This window comes from Arachis ipaensis, chromosome B6 (assembly GCF_059453495.1).
Source record: "Arachis ipaensis isolate K30076 ecotype BB chromosome B6, ASM5945349v1, whole genome shotgun sequence".
Lineage (NCBI taxonomy): Eukaryota > Viridiplantae > Streptophyta > Magnoliopsida > Fabales > Fabaceae > Arachis > Arachis ipaensis.
Window position 1 is genome coordinate 153,053,763 of NC_142441.1, and position 21,238 is coordinate 153,075,000.

General features: G+C 31.9%; 1 long non-coding RNA gene across 1 annotated transcript; it reads right to left on the reverse strand.

Annotated features, from left to right (window-relative positions):
- Positions 1-2,457: 2,457 nt before the first annotated feature.
- On the reverse strand, positions 2,458-5,213 carry LOC148563176 (uncharacterized). Its single transcript, XR_015885994.1, has 3 exons — positions 4,434-5,213; positions 4,203-4,318; positions 2,458-2,568 (listed from the first exon to the last, which is right to left on the reverse strand). It is a non-coding gene; the product is annotated as an uncharacterized LOC148563176 (long non-coding RNA).
- Between the last annotated feature and the right edge of the window lie 16,025 nt (positions 5,214-21,238).

Genomic DNA, 21,238 nt, shown 5'->3' on the forward strand with positions numbered 1-21,238 from the left:
TGAATGTTATCCCTAACACTTTATTTGTTATTTTATCCACAATATTTTAAATACTTTTAATTTTATTTGAAATATTTTAACTATGTTTTAATTTTGTCCATTGATATAAATGGTGACATGTGGCAATATTAGAGATAAAATTAAATATATATTAAAATATTATGATTAAAATTTAAACCAATAAATAAAATATTAAAAATAAAATAAATAAATAAAATATTAGAAATTAAAAATTCAAAGAACATTAAAAAAAATCTTTTTGGTATTTTTGAAAGTATCACTTTTATGTGAATATTCTTTTTTTTTTATGGTATTTTTCAATTTAACAGACTAAAAATTAATTTGTTGTATGTTTAAACTTTATTTAAAGGTCTGCTAAAAAAAATAATTTAATAAGAGAAAAAAATGGGAGAAATGGGTCGCGGAAGATGTCAACATGTGCATGCTCTGAAACCTTGAAGATATAGGTTACAATGTGTGATGTGCTAATTTTGCGGATTAGGATATGTTGATTAGGTCTTTGATTATATGTGTATTGTCATGTTTTTTTTGATATTTTAGATAATTTTCCTTGTTTTGATGATTGATATAATGTATATACATGTGTTGTTTGTCCTTGATGGCAATGTCGAAGAAGAAAATATCTATTACAAACTTTTTTTCTCCTCATTTGATCGAATAACTTGAAATGATTGAAAAAAAAATTAAGAATTTACTGTTGTTGGCTAATAGATTACTGCGTATATAAGGTAGGATTTGAATCTTTGATATACTTGTTTAAGCGGATTGGACGAGTGAGCTAATCACTCGACTAATCCAAATTGATTTCACTTGTTTGCGAATACTAGACATATGAAAACACGATTTTTTAGTTTATTAGTTGAAGAATATCCAAAGAGAAGAAGGAATGAAGAGAAGAAGGAATGAGAGAAAGAAGAAATGGATGATTTGATAGATTTAGGATTAAAATTAGGTAAGACCACATTGAGTTATTAATACTCATTTGTCATTTAGTCATTAATACTTATTTGTAATCTAATTTGTTAATATAAAAATTAGTTAGAGTAGTATTATAATTATTAAAAAAATTTATTAATTAATTGTATTGTCAGTTAATTATTCTCTGATAGAAATTGTAACACATTTACTACCAGAAGTCACGCTTTCGGCTGCACCACTCTGATAAAAAGAAGTATTATGACGACTTCGTATACTTAATAATAAAATAGGAGCCTTTGACTTGAATCCATAGTGCTGTTTTCTTTGAAAGGTCGGGAAATACTTTATCTTGAAAACAAACAAATATATACATATATATAAAAGTTCTTACATAAATAACCTACGAATATAATATACATACAAAACATACAATTCCTATCCTTCTTACGAAATATAAAAGTGATGGCGAGGGATAAATAAATCTATTATATATTTCTAATTTCATAACCAAAATGTGCCACATCACTTTCTTATTACAATTGGAATCAAATCTTTCCCTCTAAAATTAAGAAATTCTCCTATATTCCTTACTAATTTTACAACCAAAATGTATCACATGTCATGCCCTCATTGTAATTAAAATTAAATATTTTCCTCCAAAATTAAGGAGAATTATTTCCTCCTCTATACTAATTTTACAACTAAAATGTGCCACATGTCACTCTCTCATTGCAATTGAAATCAAATTTTTCCCTCCAAAATTAAAGTTCTCCCCTCCTCCTGTTTCCTTTCTCTATCTCTCTCATTCATTCAACCACTCTATCTATTTTAGATATCATTATCAATATCAGTGACTAATTACTAATTTGACAATCAAAATGTGCAACATGACATTCTTTAATTGCATTAAAATTGAAATTAAAATATTAAAATTGAAATTGAAATATACCTATATTATGTATCATATATTACTATCTAATTTAATAATCAAATGTGTCACATGACACTCTCTTATTAAAATTGAGAGAATATTTTTTTCCAAAATTAATAAACTCCTTTCCTAAATTCTCTCATCTACCTCTCTCAATTTTTCTATTTCTCTCTACCATTTTCACTCTATATATAATTTATATTTTATATTAGTAATTTGACAAATCAAAATATGTCATCCGATATTTTTTTATTACAATTAAATAATTTTTTTCAAAATTAACAAACTTTCACTCTCACTCTTATTCTTCATCTTTATATTTCTCTCTCTTTTCTCTCATTCTCTATTTTTTTCTACCTTTTTGTTCTACAAAAGACAAAATTAACAAAATAATATAATTCAAATAAAAAATAGACTTTTTCATATAAAAATAATAACTAAAAATTTTGTTATTTGATTTTTTTATCTATAGAGATCGTGCTCTTTTTAGCCAGAGACTTTTGTCAACCTACGACTTTTTTTTTGTAAAAGTAGTTTGATTTTATAAATCTTTTGTACCATGCATAATCTATACTATCAGAACAAAGTGGACCGTAATTTTAAAAAAATTTTATTCCGTAATACTAGTAATAACTAAAACAATATCATCGAATAAACAAAACGCAATAAAACTATTCATAAGCCTTGTCATCCGTCTCCTGAAAAGATAAAGCTGTAGGGGGGTGAAAGCCTAACCACACGGTCTCACCATAGAGTTTTTAGAATTGTCATAAGAAGATATTTAATAAGAAAATCATTTTCAAACTCAATGATTATCGTTGTCTTATGAATCCTTTGAAAATCTATGGTTTAACCACCAAAAATTCAAAAGAATTTTAAAGAAAATAAGTTAATTATCCAAAAATTAGAAACTCATTTTTCAGATAAAAAGATCTTAAAAGTTTTCTAACAATATGAATGACCAACATGTTTCAAGCATGGGTTCATTAAGTCTATGTTGAACCAGTTTGATATTTCATACTTTACTAAATCACAACACAAACCAAACATGGCTTCAGGCCTAAACAGCTCATTTAACATCCAATTCACTATAACCTAACCAATTTTAGTCACAAACACAAGTAGGGATGTTCAAGCACAATCAAGCAGTTACATCAAGTAGAGCAATTAGCAATTAGACATAATTATTCACATAGGCAAACCAAATACAATATGCACACCCAAACAATGTCACATAAATGTATATGATGAATGCATTCCCTATGGTTGATGAGTCTCATCTGTCGGTTATCAAGCCAACCCGACAAGTCTGGTTTGCTAAACCTTTGGACTGTCCCCCGACGTGTATCCCCATGAGTCTATGCATATCATTTTCTCATATATATCAAATCGCTCAATGGGGGTACTATTCACGAGAATTTATACGTGCCCGGTCACCCTTACGTTGTAGGGTCAACAGATTATCAAGTCTCAACCTGGAACAAGTGGTAGCAAGGCACGGTACTTTACCCAGGAAAACTCGTATCTTAGATAAAAAAGTGCAAAAGCCACATATTCATTTATTCATCATCATTTCTGCACTTCATTAACAATTCATATCAAATCAATCCAAGACATAAGTCACTTTTTCTCAAATCTCTTTACTTAGAAACCAAAATCAATCCATCTCAGTCTTAACTTTAAAATCCTCATTTCTCAAATCATTTCAAGCTCACAAACCACTTTTTCTCAAACATAAATTCCCTTTTTTTAATTAATTACTTCAAATGAAGCTTTTTGATTTTTATAAAAATTTCGACAGCATCTCCTTTAAAACTCGGACCCTGCCACCTTTTTCGGGTCCCACCTAAACATTCCTCAAACCTTTCTCAATCATTTTCAAATCTTAATCATTTTTCAAAATTCAACCAGTTCTAATATTAAATTATTTTCAGATCGGACCAATTTCAATAATAAATCTTTTTCAAAATTAAACCAGCTCCAATATTAAATCATTTATAAAATCAAACTAATTCAAAACTAAGCCACTTTCAAAATCAATTCATTTTCATATCTCAAATCATTTCCAAAGCCAATGCATTTACATTATCAAATTAACTTCATTATCAAATTAATTCCGAAACCAAGAAAAACCATTTTTCATAATAAACAACTCAATAACCTTGCAAACCAATTTCTTATCAACAATCGCGCACCACTCAGGCAATTAGTAATTCAATCCAGCAAACAACCACATCCACAAGACAAACATAATCACAAAAATATATTTTTAACATCAATATCTATTTATAACAAGTCTGTAATATAAAATAAATTTAAGAAAAATTCCTACCTCAATTCATTGAAACTCGAAAGCTATATAGCGCGTCAAAACTCCCTTTTCTCGGTCTGTAACCTCGGCAGCCACAACCTCAATTCCAATCCAATTCCGCAGCAACCACAGCAGCTCTAATCACAATATATATAATAATCGAACCTCAATCTTATAACAATTACCGCCACAAAACCTCAGCTAAGATAACAGAACAGTGACCAAAGGGATTCCAGGAATGAAAACGCTTACCGCAACCAAGAGAAACACTGAACTGAAAAGCAGCAACTCAAGCGGTGGTCCCAGCGGCCATGACGCCGTTCCTGGCATCCAGAGATGTGGTGACGCGATTCAAACAGAACCAGGAGGAGTGACAGCAACCCCAAGCGGCTTCTGTTGAGCTCTAGCAGCATAGACCTCCTCTGGTGGTGGCCCGATAGTGACAACGGCGACAAAAGCTTCGACGACGGTGGCTGTGGCTCGGCAACAAAGGGAACAACCCCTTCCCTCCTCGGTCTTCCTTCTCTCTCGTTCGCGTTAACAACAGCGATGAAGGTTCTTCCAGCGGCGGCGTACGGTTTTGACGGCGATAGAAGCACGGATGGCGGTGACGAGCTTCATCACCGACAGCGGCGGTGACTAGCGCAAGAAAGCAACGCATCTTCTCTTTCTCTCCTTCTCTCGAATCTCCTCTCTTTCTCTTTACTCGCGACACGACGGCGCAGAAATGGCGGCCATGGCGAGGCGGTGGCGAGCTACGCGGTCTTCCTCTCCTGTCAGTGCTCTCTATTCTTCTCGGATCTCTTCCCTTCTCCGTTAGGGCGACGATGGTGGCAGTAACGCCACTGCGCCGCCTTCCCTTCTTCCCCCTCTCCTTCCTCTCTACGGTGTGTTTTGTGTACGTATAGGAAAAAGAAAATGGAGGGGGGGTTTGGCGGCTGCTGAAAGGGAAAAACAAGGTGTGGGTGTGTTGTGTGCAAGCAAGGGCGGTAGTGGAAATAAGAAGGTGGGGTGAGTGTAGTATGTCATTTACACTATGTTTTGTTTGATGGAAAATGAATGGAAAGAAAATGGATGGAAAATGATGTTTTTCATTGTTTGGTTATCAAAGAAAATAGGAAGAAAAGAAAATTTTTGTATGGGTCCTACTAAAAAAATTTTCTTTCCATCACAAGCAAGAAAACAAGAAGAAAAGTGATATAATTTTCTATTTCCAATACTACCCTTAGTTATATTATTATTGACAAATATTAATATAAATTTAGTTTTAATATATTATTATAATAGAAATTTATATTTAAACATTATATGTATTAGATAAATAATTTAAATTAAATATATAAAATTATAATATTTTATAATATTTATAAAATATAATAAAATATGAATAAATAAAAATATTTATATTTTATTTTATGATAAGGATATTAATGTAATTTTATACTATTATAATTTTCTTTCTTCTCATTTTTCTTTCTATCCAAACAAAAAAAAATTTTCTCTCTAATTTTTTTCCATCTATTTTCTATTCATCCAAACAACATACAAATAACTCAACTTTTCCTTTCATTTTCTTTCCTCTTATTTTCTTTCCTCTTATTTTCTTTTCTTCCATTTTCTTTGCAGCATCCAAACAAAGTGTTAGTTAGGGTTAGAGTTTTGGGAAGTATTTAGCAAATTAAAATTTTATTTTGAGGACAATTAATAATATAATTAGAGTATAAAATAGTATTAAAAACTAAATTTAATCAAATAAAATTATCTTTAAAGAAAGTACTATTTATTCATCAATATATAAATTATATTTAAATAACTACTAATTAAACAAAAATTAAAAATAATTAAATTTATTTTTTTATTTATAAAATAAAGCTCTACATCTAAATATTTAAAATATAGTACATAAAATTTATCATTATTTTTTAATTATTAAAATTTTAAATTATAATTAAAAAATTACCTAATTTATATATAAAATATCTGAAAATATAATCTTAATTAAATATAATAAATTGTAAATAATTTATTTTTTAATTTTTAAAAATTCAGAGGCTTACAGAAATAATATGACTGTTCACAAAATTCATAAAATTTGAATCTTTAATTCTAATCATAATAGAAAAACACTCTGCCTGAGTTGATAATTTAAAAATAAAAAATTTAAATTAAATTAAAAATATATAACAATAGCTGAAGATACATAAATTACTAATTTTAAAAAATTACTAACATGTTCTAGTGTTCCTAGTAGCAATGATGATGCTAAATCATCATCTTATCTAACTAGTGATGACTCCAATATATGCTTGACAACACCTCCAAATAATTCAATTAAATATTAGTGTGATAAATATTCTTCTTTTTTTATAATTGTTTCACATGTTTTTATTCATATTTGCAGCTAGCTGTTCCTGGAAGCTAAGCAAGTTTTTCATACTAAAATAAATGTAAATGCATATAAACCGATTTATTTCTGTATATATATGTGTAGATAGTGGAATAATGATGAATAAGAAAACCAATAAGTTTAATTTCCAATGAAGAGCCCCATTGGCTCATTCAGCAATATAATAACTTAAAATAAGCACAAATTAAAAGTTTTTCTACTAAAAAAAATATACTTACCGAAAATTTGTCTGCCATACAACAAATAATTAAGCCAATGAATTATAACTCAAATGATATAATCTCTCCATACTCATCTAAAAAGATCGCGGGTTCGAGTCTTTCTATATTTAGTAAAAAAAAATACATCAAATAATTAATGTTATTTTAATCAATATTAAAAATGAATAAATATTTCTAAATTTTAAATTAGATAAATGTATTAAAAAGAAAGAGTAGTATTTTTTAATATAAAAACTTAATTTGTGAACATACACAGGCACCTATACTCGATTATTATTCAGGGATCTAATTCACAGTTTCACATCATATATATCCAAATTCTTCATCTATGATGATATCACTATTAAGAAAATATGAATTGAAACATGGAATAAATATATAATAATAGGTGTCAATCTTTTCTCCATTTACCTGCAATTGTTTCACATGTATTTAATGTTTTATTAGATGTAGAAATTCTTTTTCATTATGAGTTTAATTTATCATATACTTAAGTGAGTGTAAGTGGAGTGTTGAAGAAAACCAATAATTTTTTTTAGTGGAGAATCTCATTCAGCAAGCACCAAACATTTGATGATGAACATACACAGAAAAAAACACGACGAATCTATAATTGGGAGTGTGGGACAAAAGCAATGTTGAACTTGATGGTTCAATTCATAAACATTAGTCTTTTGAAGTAATATAAAAAGAAATAAGTAAATTCTTAAAAAGTTTAAATATATCTATGCTTATATGATTATTATCAATATAATTTGTGTTGGATGATCGTTAGAAGAAGCTCTTGGCAGGTGTGGTATGTTTAGATATCGGTGTTTGGATAGGATTGGATTGTACTTGGTATTTTGAAAGAACATTTTGAGAGTTGAAGATCTGTGTCGATGAGAAAAGAGATGCGTAAGTATTGGCTAGTTGGCTCTTCTCAGTTATATGGATTATTTGGTTACACAGAAATGATGTCATTTTTCAGAGCAAGCCAACAGGAATTAGACTGCGTGGATCAATCCTTTTCATGTGCTATTTAATGGTGTTGTAAATAATTCATATTGTTAATGGCTATATAGAGATGACATAAAAATTGTTTGATTTTTATGGTTTGTTTAGTCTTACTTGCTCTACCTGAATGTTGAACTCTTTCTTACATAAAAAAAAAAAACTCTTAACCATTTAAGAAATTTCGAAAAAAAAAAATCAAAATAGATCTCATCTAACTCAAAACTTTTAAAATAGTAAATTAATGAATCTTTCATTTTATAAACTCCTCATTCTTTTATATTTTTTCATTTTATAAACTCCTCATTCTTCTATGTTTTTTCATTATGTGACTAATTTATTACCTCCTCATATCTGCTAGTTAACAATTTAGATTAGTATTATGTATGCTTATATAAAAAAATTATTTACCTAATTTGTGTCTAAATCAGTACCTCCTTTACTACAATTTGTGGTCATACAAGGCTTGATCTTCTACAGCAGCAGCATTAGCAGACATAATCTTTCTGAACTTGGATGTCTCGCTTTAACTTCTCATAACTGCCAATAATCTTCTCTTAAGCAGGATTGCAAAATGCTCTTCACAACAAAATATCATTCAACAAAATTCAGACGTAGACACAGGAAAACAACTCAAGAGTTTGCAGTTTCACATTGCAACACATTTAAACCAAGTCTTCTATAAGCCAATCACAGTTAGCCCTATCATGAAGAACTAAATCAAATTTAACTTGCCATATTATCTTTTCATATCCCTATCATTCAATTGGACGTTTTCTTAATCTTATTCAAATTTTAAATTCCATAATTTAAAAAACAAAAAATTAAAAATCTCCGAATAGGTTAAAAGGGGGGAGGGGAGGAGTGCGGAATTTGCAACCATTGACTTGTCAGAACCATACATCGATAGGGTAGCAGATCAGAATAGTTTTCCGGCTTGAAATTGAAGTTTTGTGGTCTCCAACCTTATGGACCATCATTACCTGGATATCTTGTATGTAAAATCATCTACCTTTTCAATTTATCTTTTCTTAGTACAATTGATTGATGTCAATCCTGATTTGTTAAATTATTTGATTCAGACGATGCAGGCTTCAACTTATTATTCGCGGACATCTGAGCTTTTAGCTTATGATTCGAGTGATGTTACTGAATAATTTCTTTTAGGGTATTGTCAGGCTCACTACCTGCTTGAAGGGGTATGTGAAGCACCATGCTTGGACTTTTTCTCTGAGGCTAGCCCTGTTAGGATTAAGGATGGAAATCTTGTGGCCAATGTAAACTTAGAGGCACCAAATTTGGCATCGGAGAACATGAGCTTGCAGGAGACGACACTACAGTAACATTACCGTTGAGAAAAGCTTTAGGAATTAACTTTTTTACTTTTTTTTTTTTAATTGGATGTCGGAAACTTTGTTGATTGATGCTAGAACTCGTAGTTATTGCTAGTTATTGTTGTATATCGATAAATTGAACTTATTCAGTGTTTCTAATTTCCATCGGTGCCTATAATTTTAAACAAGTAAATAATATTGTTTCATTTAGAATCGTTCTTATTTTTTAGTGAATATTTTGTTAGAATGTAAATCGATCACTAGAATTAAAATGGAGAAATACTAATCCATACAACTAAATTAATTAATGAGTTAGTCACCAAAAAAAAAAAATTAATTAATGAGTTAGATTCAATTATGTATAAATATATCTACCATTAAAAGGAAATTTATCTACTTAATTATGTATTAACTTTGTGTTTGTTTACTTCTTGTTTTAGAATATTTTAAATTGAATAATTCATATGGATATAGGAATTTACATTTTATTAAATAAATTTATTCTATTTAAAGTGTATTCTAATAATATTTATTATTTAGAGTTATTTTATCGAACTGAAATCATTTTCAAAGAGTCAAAATATCACTCTTTCTTTCAAATCATTTTAATTAATTATGTATTCGAGATTGTTTTATCAAACTGTGCTTTTTAGACTATATATAAATCAGATTCATATAAAAACATATTATTAGATGACATGGATTTATTAAAAAAAAACATAAATGGACAAAATTCAAATTTGATAAATAGAAGTAGAAAATAAATTCCAGAGACGACATTGTGCATTATCTCTTGTTGGGGAACCTATTATGTATCCAGAGATAAATACACTTGTGGATGAACTGCACAAAAAGGAGAATTTCCACTTTTCTGGTGACAAATGCACAGTTTCCTGATAAAATAAAGTCAATGAAGCCTCTCACCCAGGTTTTGTGTAGCATCCAGAGTTTCACATCTTAAAACATGCTTGTTATACGAGTCAAACTTAATTTTCTTGTTTGTCTCTTGCAGTTATATGTCAGTGTAGATGCTGCAACGAAAGACTCCTTGAAGGCAATTGATAGGCCACTCTTTGGAGTTTTCTGGGAATGATTCATTGTGAGTCCATTTTAATTGTCAGTGAAAAACTGTGTGAAATTATATTCTGAGAACAAATAATCACAGTAATCAATAAGCATAGGATGTAAATGTGTAATTTAACTTAATAGTTTTCTAGAGATGTAGTTTTCCCACCTGATGTTGCCGAGCTCTGGTTTGGATTCAAGATAGAATAATAATTTAGGATGCAAATATAATACCGTAAAAATTAATTCGCAAACACATAATTTTATTTATTAATTTATTAATGGGTTCAAATAATTATTTTTTAATTTAAATTATAAAGTAAACATACTAATCACATTTTATAAAATATAGTTTAAATCCGAGAATATCAATTATTCAGATTATATGATATAATTTTTTATTATTGTTCTATTACCAAAATTTTAATTCTAATTTATATAAAATAACTAATTATAATAAAGATTGTACATAAATATTAATTAACTTAAACCCAAAGTATTTATAAAAATCAATTTAATTATTCCTAATAAATTAATCTCTAAGAACTCAAACTAATAAAATAAACCATAACTCATTCATAATAGAAATTACTTAAATTAAGTTATATATTACTTCTATTACTAAATTTTAACTTCAAATTATATAAAATAACAATTATAAAATTACACAAGAATATTAATTAAGTTAACTCCAAATATTAATAAAACTAATTTGATTACTCTCAATAGATTAGTTTACAAAATAAAGAGTTCAAATTAATAATAAGTCATAGCTTATTCATAATAGAAATCACTTAAATTAAACTATACAATTCTTTCTTATTTTGCAATTACTAAAATTATGCAAAATATTCCATTATAATAAAATCACTTAAGAATATTAATTGATTCAAAATAAAATTATCTCCAAATCTATTTAATTATTTCTAATAAAATAATTTCTAAAATTATAAAGTTTAAACTTAATAAGATAAAATCACAATTTATTCATATTTAGATTTTCAAAAATGCGGGATGTAACATGACGAGTCTGTCACGTCTCCGTCATTCGCCGTTGATCTCAACTGCAGTGGTGGTGGAGAGGTTGGTATCATGGAGAGGGTGCCAATTTCTTTACAGTGTGGGGCACCGGCTGAGATCGGTGATACATTGCTGGATGATGATGGCGATAATGATGTGGAGCCTGACCTCATTGCTGATGACAGTGGCGATGACATTGCAGCGAGTAATCCAGCTGGAGCTGGCGGTGGTTCTAGCTTTGGGACTCAGCAGTACCTTCCGCACTTTTTATCTTTGGACTTGGATGCCATGAGACAGGAGGAGGTTCCTGGGGAACCCACTGGATTTGGTGCTAGAGATACCCAGGGTAGTGGAGGTCTTACAGAGTTTTAGGTTGGTCAGCAGTTTCAGGATAAAGAGGAGGATGTGTTAAGCGTGAAGACGTATAGCATCCGACGCAGGGTACAGTACAAAGTGGTGGAGTCCGATTATCGCAAGTACGTTGGAAAGTGTTCTGAGTTTGGGAACGGGTGCACATGGTTGATTAGGCTAAGTTTTCAGCAGCGCAAGGGTATCTGGGAGGTAAAACGGTACAACGGACCTCATACTTGTCTTGCGACATCGATCTCGAGCAACCACAGGAGTCTTGATTATCATGTGATCTCAGCCTTCATCATGCCAATGGTTAGAGCTAGGGGTGGCAAACGGGTCTAAATCTGCTGGACCGGCCCGCGTAACCCGCCATAAAAGGCGGGTCGGGCTAGAAAATTGGGACCGCCAAATAGCAAAAGCCCGCCTAACCCGCACCGCTTAAACCGTGGGCTTTGGCGGGGCGGGACGGGCTTCCCCGCCGGGCTTAGTATTTTTTAGTAAGGGGTACTTTTACAATTTTTTTTGCCAAAACCCAACTTCTCCCAACCCAACTTACAAGAGAACGAAGATGAAAATTGAGTGTTTTTGGATTTTAGAGACAATATTTATAATTATATTTTGGATTATGTTTATTTTGCTTTGGGAACAATATTTATAATTATGTTTTGGATGAAAACTTGATTTATAATTATGTTTATTTGATATTTATAATTACAAAGACTTTAATGTTTGTGAATATAAAAATTATAATTTGTTTATACCTTTAGAAATTATAATAGTAAAAGTAAAAAATAGAAGAAATTTTTTTATGCCTTTATATATAATATTTAATAGTTAAAAGTTAAAAAAAAGAATATATTTGGCGGGCTTAGCCTGCCGGCCCGCCAGTAAGCGGGGTGGGGCGGGGCGGGCTTCCCCGCTTGCCACCCTTAGTTAGAGCTGATGCATCCGTCTGCATCAAGGTGCTGCTGAATGCGACGGAGGCACACTTTGGGTTCAGGCTGACTTATAGGAGGGTTTGGTTGGCCAAGCAGAAGGCTGTCGCCCATATTTACGGAGATTGGGATGAGTCATACAACGATCACCACCTCTGCCATCATTCAACGTCAAGAAGTCGATCTTGAGGGCGGGCTGGGGTCGAGGCTGTACACCACCAAACTGCGGTAGCACGCAATCTATCTGGTACCACTCTATGACGGCAAAATATATCAGCGCCGTCACACACCTCCATAACGCTATATACCGAGACTCAAATATCTCCATATGCACAACCTGAAGAACGTCAGGAGAGCTGTACGGCATCCAAATAAACTGCGAATACAAACCATCATTGTTTAGCCATGCACACTTGCTAATCTAAAAGAGATGATAATTAAAAGGAGTGGTTCAGATACTTACATCCCCAGCCTGTAGGAGGTCTATCCTGAGTCTCCACATTGCAACTCGAGGTCCCTTCTCACTCGCTGTAGGATTGTGACCTGACCACCTGCAACCCACGCCCATGTTATCACGAAATGAAAATAACACCAAATAATATAACAGCAGATAAGTAGACATAATAAAATACTAGCAGACAATGGAATAAATTAATAGTACCTCAAGGCCAAGGTCCAGCTGAACGTATCATATCCAGTAGGTCTAAATCCAGGAAACCGCCAGAAGATCCATGATTGAAGTAGCTATAACGGTCCGGCTAACTTCACAATGTGTCTGTTCGTCACGCGGCACATGCACTGGTATAACCACGAGAGAGCAGCTGATCCCCAACTGTACCCACCCATGTTCTCAAGCCTAGCTACGTATGGGAGCCATCTAATGTGAATGCGGTTGCCGGACTTATCGGCAAATAGCTGAGTCCCTAACAACATCATGATATAGGTTTGGGCATACCTCCTAACAATGGGTTCATCGGCTCCCTCAAGAAGGTCACCAAATGTCTCCTGAAACCAGCTACAGTTCACTGCAAAATTCTGGATTTGGTTCGCAGGAAGTACCACACCAAGCAACTCCTGGAACCACACCCAAGCTGGCCGACCACCCTCGATATACGTCTGAAAATCTGTCAGGAAACCACTAACAAAAATGCCCATCGATCGAAAATCCTAACTGGTACGCCACGTCCTGCAATGTAATAGTGCACTCCTCGAACGACATATGGAACGTGTGCGTCTCCGGACGCCAGCGCTCCACGAACCAGGGGCTCATCCAACCTAAACCATTTCTCATTCAGCCTCGCAAGATGGTACAAGCCGGTCATCTGCAAGTACGGAACGTACCTCTCGCCTAGATGCATACCCTGCTGCCATCGCATACTCGAAATACATTGCTGGGGCTGCAAACATAATGTACTAGAATATAAAAACCACTAACATCATTCACTAACAAAACATCATTCACTAACAAAACCACTAACAAAACTACTAACATCATTCACTATCAAAACCACTAACAAAACCACTAACATCATTTGCTAACATCATTCACTAACAAAACCACTAACAAAACCACTAACATCATTCACTAACAAAGTCACTAACAAAACTACTAACATCATTCACTATCAAAACCACTAACAAAACCCCTAACATCATTCACTTCCAAAACCACGAACAAAACCACTAACAAAGCCACTAACAAAATCACTAACATCATTCACTATCAAAACCACTAACAAAACCACTAATAAAACCACTAACATCATTTACTTTCAAAACCACTAACATCATTCGCTAACATTATTCACTAACAAAACCACTAACAAAACTACTAACATCATTCACTATCAAAATCACTAACAAAACCACTAACATCATTCACTAACAAAACCACTAACAAAATCACTAACAAAACTACTAACAAAACCACTTGTATGGCACTCCTATCTAACTTAGCAACGGTACATAATGACTACCATTCTAACACACCAAAGGTAAAAATATATAAAAAAAATAACTTATTCACTCCTATTTTAAAAGAACAAGTTCGCACTAACCTCTTCATTGATAACACTAGATATATGGGCTACTCCATCCAGACGATAAAGTCGGTGCGGATTTTCCCACATCGGCTAAATATTCTGCTCAAGCCTTTGTTGGAGTCGTAATGAGTCGTTTTCTCTGGAATTTGGTGGGGTGTGGATTTGGAATAGTAGTTCGAATGAGGTTAATTCGAACTCTTTATATAGGAAAAACAGGGAGTAATTCAAAACAGCCTGTTTCGAATTACTATGGGCTAGTTCAAATGGAGCTGTTTCGAATTAGTGTGTGTTAGTGTGTGTAATTTAAATCAGGGTGATTCGAATTAGTGTGTGTATAATTCGAATCAGTATGATTCGAATTACTATGTATGTATAATTCGAGTGGCTCTAATTCGAACTATATAAAAATGTGTTGTTGGTAGAACCTTGTAACGTTTTTATCTTTGGTGGAATTGTGTAATATTTCATCCAAACTGGTTTAATACTGCCATTTGCCCGAAAATTTTATACAATTTAATATTGTGAACAAACTAAAAAAAGGTTCTATGCAAATGCAACAATGCTGTACCAACAATGTCTTAAAACTATACAGCATTTGGTGGTGGAATAACTAGGTCCCATGTCTTATTCTTTTGCAACGCATTAAATTCTTGAGTCATAGCTAGTTTCCACTCTAAAGATTTCATTGCTTGAGTAGCATTTTTGGGTAACAGATGATCATCATCAATGTAGGTTGAAGAGGCAGCGGATAAGAATGTTTTTGTTCTTGTAATGCCAACTTTGGCTCTTGTGGTCATAGGGTGTTGATTCTGAAGTCCTTTAATTTGATTTGGTTGTTGGTGGTTGGTCAGAAATGGATTGAGATTGTGATGTAGAAGTAGTAGTTGGTTTCAGTTTGTAATTGTGCAGAAATCGAATCGGTTACTGAAGTTGAAGGCTGGGTAGTATTTGTGAAACTGCATAAATCTGCTCCTGAAATAAGATGTCAATAAAATGAAAATATTATTACTATTTTAATATATTAACTCTTCGTGTTAAATTTAATCGTAATAATATTAAATTCGATTAAATTTTGGGATTAAATAAAATGTTTGAAATATTAGAAACTAAATTAAGATTTAGTCTAAATATAGAAGATTAAAATAATATTTTATTTTATTTTTTTATTTAAAAAAAGTGTAAAAAATAATCTGAAAAGTTAAAACAAAATAAATTTAAGGGATAAGTAAGCTTTTATTCTAATCGTTTATATTGAATGTTATCCCTAACAATTTATTTGTTATTTTATCCACAATATTTTAAATACTTTCAATTTTATTTGAAATATTTTAAATATCTTTTAATTTTGTCCATTGATATAAATGTTGATATGGCAATATTAGAGATAAAAGTAAACATATATATTAAAAATATTATGATTAAAATTAAAACCAATAAATAAATATTAAAATTAAAATAAAACATATATTAAATATTAGAAATAAAATCAAATAAATAAAATATTAGAAACTAAAAATTAAATGAAGATCACAAATTTTTTTTGGTATTTTTGAAAGATTAATTTGGTGCAGATTTAAGTTCTTTGAAAAGTATGTCGCTGACCAATAGATTACTTCATATATAAGATAGAATTCGAACCTCCAATATAATTATTTAAGCAGATAAATCAACTAACCACTCGAGCAATCCAAATTAATTTTACTTGTTTATAAATACTAAACGTATGAAAACACACTTTTTTTTTTTTTTTTTTAGTATATTAGTTGAAGAAGATCCGAAGAGAACAAAGGAATGAGAGAAAGAAAAAATGGATAATTCCATAGATTTAGAGTTAAAAAAAGATTAAAGACCACATTGAGTCACCAATACTCGTTTGTCCCGTTAGTTGACTGTTCTAGTGTTCAGCGCAGCAATGATGATGATAAATCATCATCTTGTGTAACTAGTGACTCCGATATATGCTTGAGCTTGACAACACCACCAAATAATTCAATTATATATATTCTTCATCTATACAAGCATGAACTTTTATTTTTATATATTGGATTATAAGTGGTGGAATCTATGATCTAAATTATATTGTGGATATTTATAAAATATAAGTGACATTTTCTCTTTATATAATTAAAATTATATTTTTTTATAAAATATCAGTGACGCACTACAAAATTTTTATTTATTTGTGACATTTTTTTATTTGTGGAGGTTTATAATCTCCACCAAATAATTTGTAGGGATTTTCAAAACTTCCAAAATTTGAGGTGCTACGAGATCTTTTGTGGAGGTTTTTAAGAACTTCCACAATTTATTCAGTGGGGGTTTTATATATATTTAGTGGGAGTTTTATATTGAATTCTTGTGACACTTTTAAATCACTTTTGTGGCAGTTTAAAACCTCCACAAATCCTATAATTAATTATTTATTTTTAATTTCAAATCATTCATTAATCTCATCTCATTTACATACTCTCAAATTAAAGATTTATTTGTTAATATTAAAATTTAAAAACTAAATCTTTCATAACACAATTCCTCAATATAAGACATAACTCTGTATATAAAATTTTAATGTCAATAGTTCCAAACATAATTGCATATGGTATTATTCTACATAATTATTACTTTTTTTCTTTAAAAAGTAAAATAAAACAACTTCAATATTTCAATCTCATCTAATTACATAAAAGTCTCAATATTTCAGAATCTATTGACAATCTTTGGCACGATAACATATTTTATCATCAATGACTTACATTGTCTCCATCAATCTGCAAAATACAGTAAAATTATTTTCAGTTATCATCCCTTTTGAAAAGAGAAACATGGATAAAGTATGGATGCTTCTGCATAATTCAGAAATCAAGAGTAGAGTAACATTTCTACACAAAAGGTCAATCATTGTCAAACTCAAAGCATTCATCCTAATAAATACCTTTCAGGCTGAAAGTTGCAACTTAGGCCACATGCACTACAACAATCATGAACAATGTAGTCAAACCTGAAAATCATGAATTTTATAGTACTATTATAAAAAGCATAAGAACCTCAACAAGTAGAATAGTTCAAGGAGCCAAAATATAAAAACATAAAGAGAAACATAAGAATCTCAACAAGTAGAATAGTTCAAGGAGCCAAAACATAAAAACATAAAGAGAAACAAAAGAACATAAGGAAGTAAAATAGTAACAACTATGACTTATATGTATAAAAAGAGAAACATAAGAACCTCAACAAGTAAAATAGTTCAAAGAGCCAAAACACATTAGATTACAAAGTAACAGAAATGTAATGATGTTAATATGATCCCAAAAATGTAATGATGTTAATATGGTCCCAAAAATAGAGTATCATTGCACTCCAAGAATTTTTTGTAACATCATGCAGTAATTCTAGGCAGAATAAATATCAAGTGAATGCTCAAATGAGTGTGTCCAGTTCCAGGATAAACCATGAGTTAGACCTGTATTACATTAAAATCAAAGATTCAAAGTTAGGGCTTAATTTTGATCGACTAAGTACAGACTTCCTCACATTTAACATGACAACATTTATATGCTCTGCTATAAAACTATATACTAATGATAAACATAAAGTTATTTCATGAATACTATTTTACTATTTCATTCATATGTAGTAAGTTGACTTACTTAGCTGCTTCAAATCACAAAGTTTGCATAAATTTAAAACAAAAAAAGTAAAAGTTAAAAGAAGAGAGTTAAGTAGTAGAAGTAGTATATAATTTGACTATGTGCACTTGTTCCTTTGTGCTTCATGGACCCTTTTTCATTTCCCCAATATCATTTTTATTTGTGTATTTGGTTTCTGTTTCTTATTCTCGATAATGACTGCTAACTATTAAGTTGCTTCTTCCTATTTCTATTCATTCACTTCTTTCATCTCAAAAATGTTTGTATACTAATTTTTATGTTACTTTATTTATAAAACTAACATGTTTTTTTAGTTTTTACCAATGAAATGAATTAGCTATGAAATAAATCTCCTACTCTATCTAACAACAAAAGAAAAAAAAATGTGTATATTAATTTAGTGTACATTACCGTTGAGAAAAGCTTTAGGAATTAACTTTTTTACTTTTTTTTTTTAATTGGATGTCGGAAACTTTGTTGATTGATGCTAGAACTCGTAGTTATTGCTAGTTATTGTTGTATATCGATAAATTGAACTTATTCAGTGTTTCTAATTTCCATCGGTGCCTATAATTTTAAACAAGTAAATAATATTGTTTCATTTAGAATCGTTCTTATTTTTTAGTGAATATTTTGTTAGAATGTAAATCGATCACTAAAATTAAAATGGAGAAATACTAATCCATACAACTAAATTAATTAATGAGTTAGTCACCAAAAAAAAATTAATTAATGAGTTAGATTCAATTATGTATAAATATATCTACCATTAAAAGGAAATTTATCTACTTAATTATGTATTAACTTTGTGTTTGTTTACTTCTTGTTTTAGAATATTTTAAATTGAATAATTCATATGGATATAGGAATTTACATTTTATTAAATAAATTTATTCTATTTAAAGTGTATTCTAATAATATTTATTATTTAGAGTTATTTTATCGAACTGAAATCATTTTCAAAGAGTCAAAATATCACTCTTTCTTTCAAATCATTTTAATTAATTATGTATTCGAGATTGTTTTATCAAACTGTGCTTTTTAGACTATATATAAATCAGATTCATATAAAAACATATTATTAGATGACATGGATTTATTAAAAAAAAACATAAATGGACAAATTTATTAAAGAAACTTTAGAAAATCCTAGAAAACCCTAGATAACCCTCGAAAATCCTAGATAACCCTAGAAAACACTAGATAACCCTAGAAAATCCTGGATAACCCTAGAAAGCCCTAGAAATTTCTAAAAACCCTAGAAAACCCTAAAGAACCCTAGATACCGCTAAAAAACATTAGAAAACCTAGAAAATCCTAGATAACCCTAGAAAACCCTAGATAACCCTAGAAATCCCTAGAAAACTCTAGAAAACCCTAGATAACCCTAGAAAACCCTATATAATCCTAGAAAACCCTAAATAACCCTAGAGCCCTAGATAACTCTAGATAACCCTATATAACCCTAGAAAACCTTAGATAACCCTAGAAAGCCTTAGAAAACCCTAGAAAGCCCTAGGAAACCCTAGTTAACCCCAGAAAACCCTAGAAAACCTAGGGTTATCTAGAGTTTTCTAGGGTTATCTAGGATTTTCTAGGGTTATCTAGGGTTTTCTAGGATTTTCTAGGGTTTTCTAGGGTTTTCTAGGGTTATCTAGGGTTTTCTAGGATTTTCTAGGGTTTTCTAGGGTTTTTAGGAATTTCTAAGGCTTTCTAGGGTTATCTAGAGTTTTCTAACGTTTTCAAGGATTTTCGAGGTTTTCTTGGATTCTCTATGGTTATCTAGGGTTTTCTATGGTTTTCTAGGGCTTTTCAGGGTTTTCTAGGGTTTTCTAGGGTTTTCTAGGGTTTTTAGGATTACCTAGGGTTTTTTAGTGTTATCTCAGATTTTCTAGGGTTATGTAGGGTTTTTTAGGATTATCTAGGATTTTCTAGGGTTATCTAAGGTTTAGGGTTTAGGGTTTAGGGTTTAGGGTTTAGGGTGTAGGGTTTAGGGTTTAGGGTGTAGGGTTTAGGGTGTAGGGTTTAGGGTGTAGGGTTTAGGGTGTAGGGTTTAGGGTTTAGGGTGTAGGGTTTAGGGTGTAGGGTTTAGGGTGTATGGTGTAGGGTGTAGTGTGTAGGGTTTAGGGTGTAGTGTGTAGGGTTTAGGGTGTAGGGTGTAGGGTGTAGGGTTTAGGGTGTAGGGTGTAGGGTGTAGGGTGTAGGGTGTAGGGTTTAGGGTGTAGGGTGTAGGGTTTAGGGTTTAGGGTGTAGGGCTTAGGGTGTAGGGCTTAGGGTGTAGGGCTTAGGGTTTAGGGCTTAGGGTTTGGGATTCGGGGTTCGGGGTTCGGGGTTCGGGGTTCAGGGTTCAGGGTTCAGGGTTCAGGGTCTAGGGTCTAGGGTCTAGGGTCTAGGGTCTAGGGTCTAGGGTCTAGGGTCTAGGGTCTAGGGTTTAGGGTTTTAGGGGTTAGGGTTTTAGGGGTTTAGGGGTTTAGGGTTTTAGGGGTTTTAGGGGTTAGGGTTTTAGGGGTTTTAGGGGTTAGGGCTTAGGGGTTAGGGCTTAGGGCTTAGGGGTTAGGGCTTAGGGCTTAGGGGTTAGGGCTTAGGGCTTAGGGCTTAGGGCTTAGGGCTTAGGGCTTAGGGCTTAGGGCTTAGGGCTTAGGGTTTAGGGTTTAGGGTGTAGGGTGTAGGGTGTAGGGTGTAGGGTGTAGGGTGTAGGGTTTGGGGTTTAGGGTTTGGGGTTTGTGGTTTGGGGTTTGGGGTTTGTGGTTTGGGGTTTGGGGTTTGGGGTTTGGGGTTTGGGGTTTGGGGTTTAGGGTTTGGGGTTTGGGGTTTAGGGGTTTGGGGTTTAGGTTTTTGGGGTTTAGTGTTTAGGTTTAGGGTCTAGGGTCTAGGGTCTAGGGTCTAGGGTCTAGGGTCTAGGGTCTAGGGTTTAGGGTCTAGGGTCTAGGGTTTAGGGTCTAGGGTTTTAGGGTCTAGGGTCTAGGGTCTGGGGTCTGGGGTCTGGGGTCTGGGGTCTGGGGTCTGGGGTCTGGGGTCTGGGGTCTGGGGTCTGGGGTTTAG